Here is an 8,286-nt window from a genome sequence, read left to right as displayed (position 1 = left end):
ACTATAGAAAAGAAATGTTTGTATTAATGAAGTTATGTCACAAGAAGCTGTGGATGTTGAGCATTTGAATGTGGGTTAAGAAGATTGACTTTCAGAGCCTGGTTTCCCTCCCTTATCCAAAAAAACTTCACACGTACCGATCGAATATGGTTTGATGACTAAGTTAAAAAGAGATTAAAATATATGATATATACTAAAAGAATTAAGAGACATCAATGGATTCAAATAGGTGTAAATTAACAAGAGATGAAAATATATGATATATTTCAAGAACAAGAATAGAGGGACAAGTTACAAATCCATTCCCTGAGTTCATCCTATCCAATGTGATCAATAAATTGATGCAACATCCACATAAGATATACCCATATTGACCTAAATTAGCAATATCCATTTGAGTATTATATTGTAATCTAGATAAAGATTACAAACACAACCAACATGATGACAAGAAAATAAGCAATAGTAATTGAAAGAAATTGTCTACATCTAGATGGTACAAATAATTGTCATAATGAAGTTTTAACAATTATCTTCAACTCTAAGGACAAGGAAAATGTGTTGTAAGAACAAATAGATCAGAACTACAACAGTTGATGAGTGTCATAAATAGATGATTCAAAAGACCTCAACAACTACACATTAGTAAATTGTTTGCTTCCCTGGTGCACCATGCCAGGTTGATCATGAGAATGATTAGTTTGTGTTTCCAAGGACCTATACATGAGATCTATGGTGCCTTGAATATCTTGTGAGCTTGCAGCCTGAGAGCCCTTGAAACTTCTCCCTTACAGCATGCCAAATATATTTCCTCCAAAGTTTCCCATTTCTCCTGCATTGGAAACAAGTGGCTGACCTTGGTGGTGTTTATCCATAGAATTCACAATAGTTGCAGGGAACCCACTTGTTGCAAGATTAGTAGAGGACCGGGGATACATTTTAATAACTTGTTTGTTGCAAAAAGACCAAAGTTGTGTTGTACTCCTTGCATCAATGATGCTTGGGCCATAAGAGGTTAATCCTCTAGCATAAGTTGATCCATTGTGAGACCTGACCGCATGGTCATATCAATTGAAGTTGGAAGTTGAGAGTTTGAATGTGGGTTAAGAATATTGACTTTTAGAGCTTAGTTTCCTCCCTTCTCCAAAAAAACTTCACACGTAGCCATAGAACATGGTTTGATGACTAAGTTCACAAGAGATGAAAATATATGATATATACTACAAGAATTAAGAGACATCAATCACGGTTATTTTGATGAAATACTATGCAGGGATTCAAATAGGTGTAAATTAACAAGAGATGAAAATATATGATATATAATAAAAGAGTTAAGAGACATCAACCATGGATATTTTAATGAATGTTATACATGGATTCAAATAGGTGTAAATTAATTTTGTTGAGAAATAATGCTCTTTTCTAGTGAAAATCTAAGAAGATTATAGAAAGTTCAATCAATTTTAAATAAATAAGAATCATGACTTTCTATATGGCTAGATTTTAGGAGAACAATTTGCTACAAGATTAAATTCCTCCATTTAAATATATAAATATTAGGTTTAGTAAATTACAATAATAAGAACCATGCAAATTCTTGGAGAACACTTATTAGCTCAGAAATGGCAAAAACTATCACTAAGAAGGTTGGAACCATGAACCATGAATGATTCCAACCTGCCCCAAGACAATTCCAACCAAACATTTATTACAAGTCTGCATCGTGACACGTAGTAAGAAAAGTTAACAAATCAAAATATACTAATATGGAATAGATATAACAAGTCAATTTATATTTCATATACAAAAAGAATTAAGTGACATCGACCATTCATCCCTTAATGAACTACAAGTCAAAATATATGAAATATACAAAAGGAATTAAGCAACATCAACCATTCATCATTTAATGAATTTCAATCCACATGAGTTCAAAATCATTAACCATTCATTATTTAATGAAATGCAATCCACATGAGTTCACAATCATTATGGTGGAAAGTGAGAATACGTTAATTGATCAACAAATTTTGAAAATTTCCATAATTTTGTGGCATAAATCCCTAAATTAATAAACATGAACCACCACAATAGCCATTAAAATATTGAAATAACAAGATATTTGGGCATTGGATGGTTGGAAATTGTGTACAAAATGAAGAAGACCCTACAATCTTGGTATTTGGATTGGTAACTTGCACTGGGAGGTCGACCTTTAGAAAGGGTGTGTACCACCATATAAGATTCTTCCATAGATGGATAGATACTAAATAAAAGAGGAGGAGGAGTTAGAATAGACTTGTGTATGTCAAGTAGGGAACCAATAAAACCATTTATCAAGTTATATCTAAAGTACGAATAACCAAAACAACAGGGTATTTCTTGGGTTGTATGTTTGTCACATTGATCAAACAAGAACAAGTTTTGGATGTTTAGTTTAAAACTAAGTACCAAAATCATAACCATAAGAAATAAGGCTCGTAGAGAAACATCCCATTGTATATTCCAAAAAAAGTGAAGTGAGTTGACCGAGAAGTAGTTCCGGTCAATTTAAAAAGCATTCTGAAATGCACATCATCCTATAAAGAACAACTTGATTTGAACGGGCTTGTAGGCAATCATATTGATCCATTCAAGTCGAGATTTCACATTTTTCCTCTACGTAAATTGATTTCATGTAATATTCCCTCCAACTTTGGCCCAGGCACCTTTATCTACAAGCGGTGGCTAATTCTATGGCAATAACCTAAATCTAATTTATCCTCATTTCAATGGCAGAGTTGCATAGAAGTAAGTCTAATTTCTCAACTATCGGGACTCAGAGTAGCACTACAACTATTTCTCGTTACAATGGAGAATGTATTGAGTTTTAGTTCAAGAAAGGTTACACATATAGATGCGATATCGTATCATTTAAAAATATCTCAAATAAAGATTTTAGATATTAATGAATAAAGTCAATCAATTGATTTCAACTCATATAAATGGAATTTTAAAAATATTTCTATTCCTATATCTACAAGGATGGATAACTGTTTCCAAAGAACTTGTTTAGAAACCCTTCAATCATAGCTAACTCTAGCTTTTTGAGATAGTACAAACGACCTGAAGATATATGATTTTTTTGGGTGTTGGGTGTAAGACTATCCAGATGTGTAAAAACATGTACACTGATATGGGGAAATTACTTGCGACCTGACATCAAGCGTGGAGCATTCTCCATGCATGAAGATCTCACCATCATTCGTCTCCATGCTGTTCTTGGAAATAAGTAATGCCTTAACTTCTACCTCCTAGCCTATTATAAGATTAAGCTATTGTTTTACACTTTCCATGCATAGGAATTACAATGATTCATTTCCAAGATTGCATGTGCTTTTCTTACCTTGCGAAAATATTGAAGTCCTTCAATTTATTTTGAATTTTAGATGGTATGCTATAGCCTCCCATATTCCTGGAAGAACGGATAACAAGATAAGGGATTACAGTGATTCATTTCCAAGATTGTATGTGATTTTCTTACCTTGTGAAAATATTGAAGTCCTTCATTTTATTTTGATTTTTAGATGGTCTGCTATAGCTTCCCATCTGCCTGGAAGAACGAATAATGAGATAAGGAATTACAATGATTATTTTCCAAGATTGCATGTGATTTTATTACCTTGTGAAAATATTGAAGTCCTTCACTTTATTTTGAATTTTAGATGGTCTGCTATAGCCTCCCATCTTCCTGGAAGAACGGATAACGAGATAAAGAATCACTGGAACACTAAACTGAGAAAACGACTTCTTTTGATGGGAATCGATCCAGTTACCCACAGGTCACTGCCTACACCAGATATGCTGTCATCTTTCATGGCGTCGTCTTCGACTGCCATAGCTGCTCGATTGAATAGTGCATTGGTTGAAGCTCAATTAGGAAAACTTGAAAGATCTACAATAAGACGAAAATAACCACTGGGTTAACTTGTTATTCAATTGAGGACAACGCTTCTGATCTTAATTATATAAGGTTACGACTCCCTAGTTAGTAACAACATGTGTTGTGGAAATTTCTTTGCATGGTGTGTATATGTTCCAGAGCATTATGCATTCTGCTTGTGGCCTGCCTTATCATTTTGCATTGATTAAAGGAAAATAAGAATTGCTTTCACTAATTCTTTGACAGTGAATTTATTTGTTATATTTAGGCAATTGGGGATGAAGGTTCTATACCCTTGGCGTAGTTCTGTTGCAGAGAACCATAGCACGTGGGCACATATTCTATAAACAAGCCATCGTTGAACTTTTCCATCCCTGCTATTGATTTTGGATTGGTTTATCTAGATGGCTCACAAGGTACCAGGAAAAATTGACAAAATGGGAACAAAGGGTTGGCCACCTAATTTTGGATCTTACCTTTACACACTAAAACTATATTGAAAGACTAATAGCGAACTATATTCTTTTACATTGTACATTGTAAGAGTAATTCAAATGTATGGAAGCAAAACTTGTGCTAGAGTTAGGTGTCCTTGAGGGCATTAATATAGATGATATTAAAAAGGAAGGAGAGCGTCTTGCATTTCAGGATGGATGTCCAAACTTCTTTGAACAAATCCTAATGAAGATGGACGATTTAAATGTGGGAGTGCACATAATTTCTGTTTGTTGGAGTGGAGATATCACCAGGGACGCTTTTTCATCAAGTGGCTTGGATGGTTTACAAATTCATTCAAATAAACTTACCTTTGTGAAATCAGTCTTGATCGATGATATTGATAGGTGTGTTGAGTCCCCAATTGATAAACATGGTGATCTCTTCTTCATGACAAGAAGCCTCATGAGTTAACCTAAGGGGCAAGTACTCTAGGGCAAGTACTATAGAGTAGGAGGGATAACACCATACTCGGTCATGGTGGCTGTGGCTCTTTCAAGATTTTTTTTTTTAAACTTTACGCTCTTTCCCGTGAAATCATGGCATGTTCTATGAAATTTTGAAATGATACCGATAACGAGACACCTCCACCATATAGATCTATTTTGGTGCACATAAATAATACATCAGTATACTCGCCATGGTACAAATTAGGGGAAAAGTCCATACCATTTCACCCACAACATCTACCATCCCCTGTATTGTAAATACAATTGCAACAGTCGCAAGCAATCACAGCCACCATACACTGGTAGCAAACAAAAGTATTCCATCTTTATGTTATTAAAGTCCCTTATCTCTGCAAAATCAAAGGGAAGCTAATGAAAAAATTATGCACAGTTATACAAATTTGTATCTGTATCTGACCTCCTCTTCTTCACTAATATTGCGAGTGATTTCTTCCGCACTGTGCACAACATTTACACTGCGCAACATTTACAGTCTCAAAGAACATTAAAACCCGAGAGAGTTAGTTAGTTAGTTAAGGAGTTGGGTAATAGTTGACAGGGTGTATCTAAGTGTGGAAAACATTTGAATCATCTAACATCAAATCAGACGGGTATAAGGAAGACGGGAGAGAAGTTCTTCCCAGAGGGAGCGCCTTATGGCATAATTATTACTTAATAATTATAAACTTTAATATCTTCAAATTCTCATTTTATTTAAAAAGTTTAAATCAAATAATCTAACATATTTTTTTATAATTATAAATTTTAATACTATCTGCTTATGGCGTAATTATTATTTACCAATTATAAGCTTTAATATCTTCAAATTCTTATTTTAAATAAAAGGTTTAAATCAAATGATCTAACATATTTTTTTATAATTATAAATTTTAATACTATCTAAACTTTAATATACCGTTAAATATTTCACAAATTTCATATTTTGATTGTTATGTTAAATTAAGGTATAATACATTCTAAATGTTAATTCAGGAAAATAAAATTGATATAGATTTTAAAGTTGATGTCGATTTTAAAATCTGATTAAGAGATTAAATCAAAATAAGTAAGGAGGTTGACATAAATTTTAAAATCTGTTTTAATTAAATATAATAAAAATAATTAATATATTTATTTTTTAAAAGTAATGAAATTAATCCATATATAATTATACATATCATTATATAGCTTACTATTTTTAAAATATTACATAACTAACTTTTTTTAAATAAGGAAAAAAATTAAAATCTAAATAACTTTGTTATTATTTGGGGGAGAAGATGACGAAGACAGAGCTAGCGCGACCACGCCCTGTCACGGTGTAGGCCATCCACAATACACTTGGGTCCAGGCTGCAGACTAGGTCTGTTTCTGCCACAGCTTGCCCATAACCAGTTGACGACCTTCGTTTCTTCGTTTCCTGCTTACCTCACGAAACGATGACTCGAGCTAGCATTTTCGGTTTAGCGTTGTAGGGTTTCGTCTCCGCCTGTGTCGATTCCTCCGATTTACGACGACAGCTGGCGTAATCCACGGTGCAAAAATGGAAGGTGGCCTTATAGATTATTTTGAGGACCCCTTTGAGGGCATCTCCATTTTCGGTAAACAGACCAGCAATGAAGCATATTTTCCATTCAGTAAGGAGCTCACTGAGGTTATCGCTCCACTTCCGTCACTATCAGGATAGCCCAATGCCGTTATCGACCTCCCGGAGGTTCCTGTGACTTGGCCGGCTTCCACTGCGCCTCCCCTGACGTCAATCTCCCATCATCTCAGCGCCAGGACTTTCGACTCTGAACAGGTGGCTGGATCTTCTGGCTTATCCTCCCTCCACCACTTTGTGGCCTCACACTACCCATCTCAGTCCCCGCTCAGAGAAGCTCTGCCCATTTCTGCTCACTCTTCCCTGCCCACAGAGCCTGCTCAACCATCCGACAGCTATACTACCATCCTTCCGCTCTCGGAAACCTTCCATTCTAGCTCTACACGATCACCTCCAAACCCTAACCCTAACCCTACCCTCCAAACCCTAATCTTGAAGAAACCCTTGAGGGATCTGAAGAAGCGGAGCCTGCCCCGGAAAGAAGCAAAGGTATGTCAAGCCTAGGACACACGAAGTCTTCATTGATTGGGAAGAATACTTTCAGTGGCAAGACACCATGGATATGGCAGTGACAGTCCTAGTTGGCAGGATCAGAGGCAAGAACTACATAGCAACAAGACTCAAACAATGGGTTGCGGAAATTTGGGGCCATCACTTGGCAGATTTGCCTATCGTACAAACCTTTGTTTGTGGTTGTTTCGCCCTTCGTTTCGCGTGAGCTGAACATACTAATTGGGTCCTATCCTCCTTCTGTCACATCGAACAAGCCTCGGTCATGCTAAGGAGATGGAGTCCACTGTTTGATCTGGACAGAGAACAACTTGGGGCGAGGCCAATATGGGTTCAGCTTCCTGGTCTACCTCTCCACTTCTGGATCGAGGATATTTTTCGAAGAATTGGTAATTCATTGGGGACATACCTAGATTATGACAGATCCTATCTCTCAATGGGGGTCATGGGCTATGCAAGACTATTGGTTCACCTGGACATTAGAGGTGGATTGCAAGAAAAAGTCATGCTCCGCTGGAGGAATTACAACCGAATCCAGATATTGGACTATGAGGGGGTCCCCTTTCATTGCAGACACTTACATAATGTTGGAAACCTCTACAAGGACTGCCCTCTCCTCGCAAAATCAAAGATGGGCAACAAAGGGAAGACTTCATCAGCCGAGGGAGCACAAACATAGGAGGAACACTCGGATGGGGCCGATATGATGGACACTGGTGCACACGGATCCAGGCTTGCCTTGTCAACACCGAAGAAGCGTGGGAATGCACCCCTTCGGCCACCTTCACCTGCACTGACCAGGTCTAAGGCGGCCACTGGAGTTGCGCTATCTTCGGGTATGTCCAATCCTAACACTTGCTCTGCATCCATTATTTATTCATCTGCAGATAAGGTAACCTCTAAGAAATCTGGGTCGAATCTGGACAATCCTCATCCCTGTTTAAACCACCTGGTAAGCCCCCTCATTCCTCATATGCCTGATCCCTCACCACCTGCGCCCTCGACCATACTAGAGCCAAAAACAGTATCAATTCCTGGATCTGACCCCGCTCCCCATCGATATCATCTCCAATCACTTTCTTGTGCAACAATGGTGGATGCTATTGGCATTGGTCTTACACCTTCCTCCTCCACTCAGAAGCTTCCCCGAGGCAGACCCTCCTCTCTGTCAAAAGCAAAACAAACGGTAGGAATGGAGGTGGCCTCCAGGAAATAGCTTTCACTCGATAGGGTCCTTAGAGCATAGAGCCCTCCTCAGGTGTCTCCCCCATGAAGGTTTTCCCCTTCAACTGCAGAGGGATTTCTAG

The 8,286-nt window shown here is 37.2% G+C and overlaps 1 pseudogene; it reads right to left on the bottom strand.

Annotated features, from left to right (window-relative positions):
- Window positions 1-584: 584 nt before the first annotated feature.
- On the bottom strand, window positions 585-1,066 carry LOC149200570 (uncharacterized; annotated as a pseudogene).
- Window positions 1,067-8,286: the final 7,220 nt, after the last annotated feature.

The sequence above is a fragment of the Pinus tabuliformis genome, chromosome 2_1, assembly GCF_031772625.1.
Source record: "Pinus tabuliformis cultivar Carrire ecotype Pingquan chromosome 2_1, CPIR1, whole genome shotgun sequence".
NCBI classification, from domain to species: domain Eukaryota; kingdom Viridiplantae; phylum Streptophyta; class Pinopsida; order Pinales; family Pinaceae; genus Pinus; species Pinus tabuliformis.
Note: the sequence above shows the minus strand (reverse complement) of the source record. Positions and strands in the feature narration are given on the sequence as shown.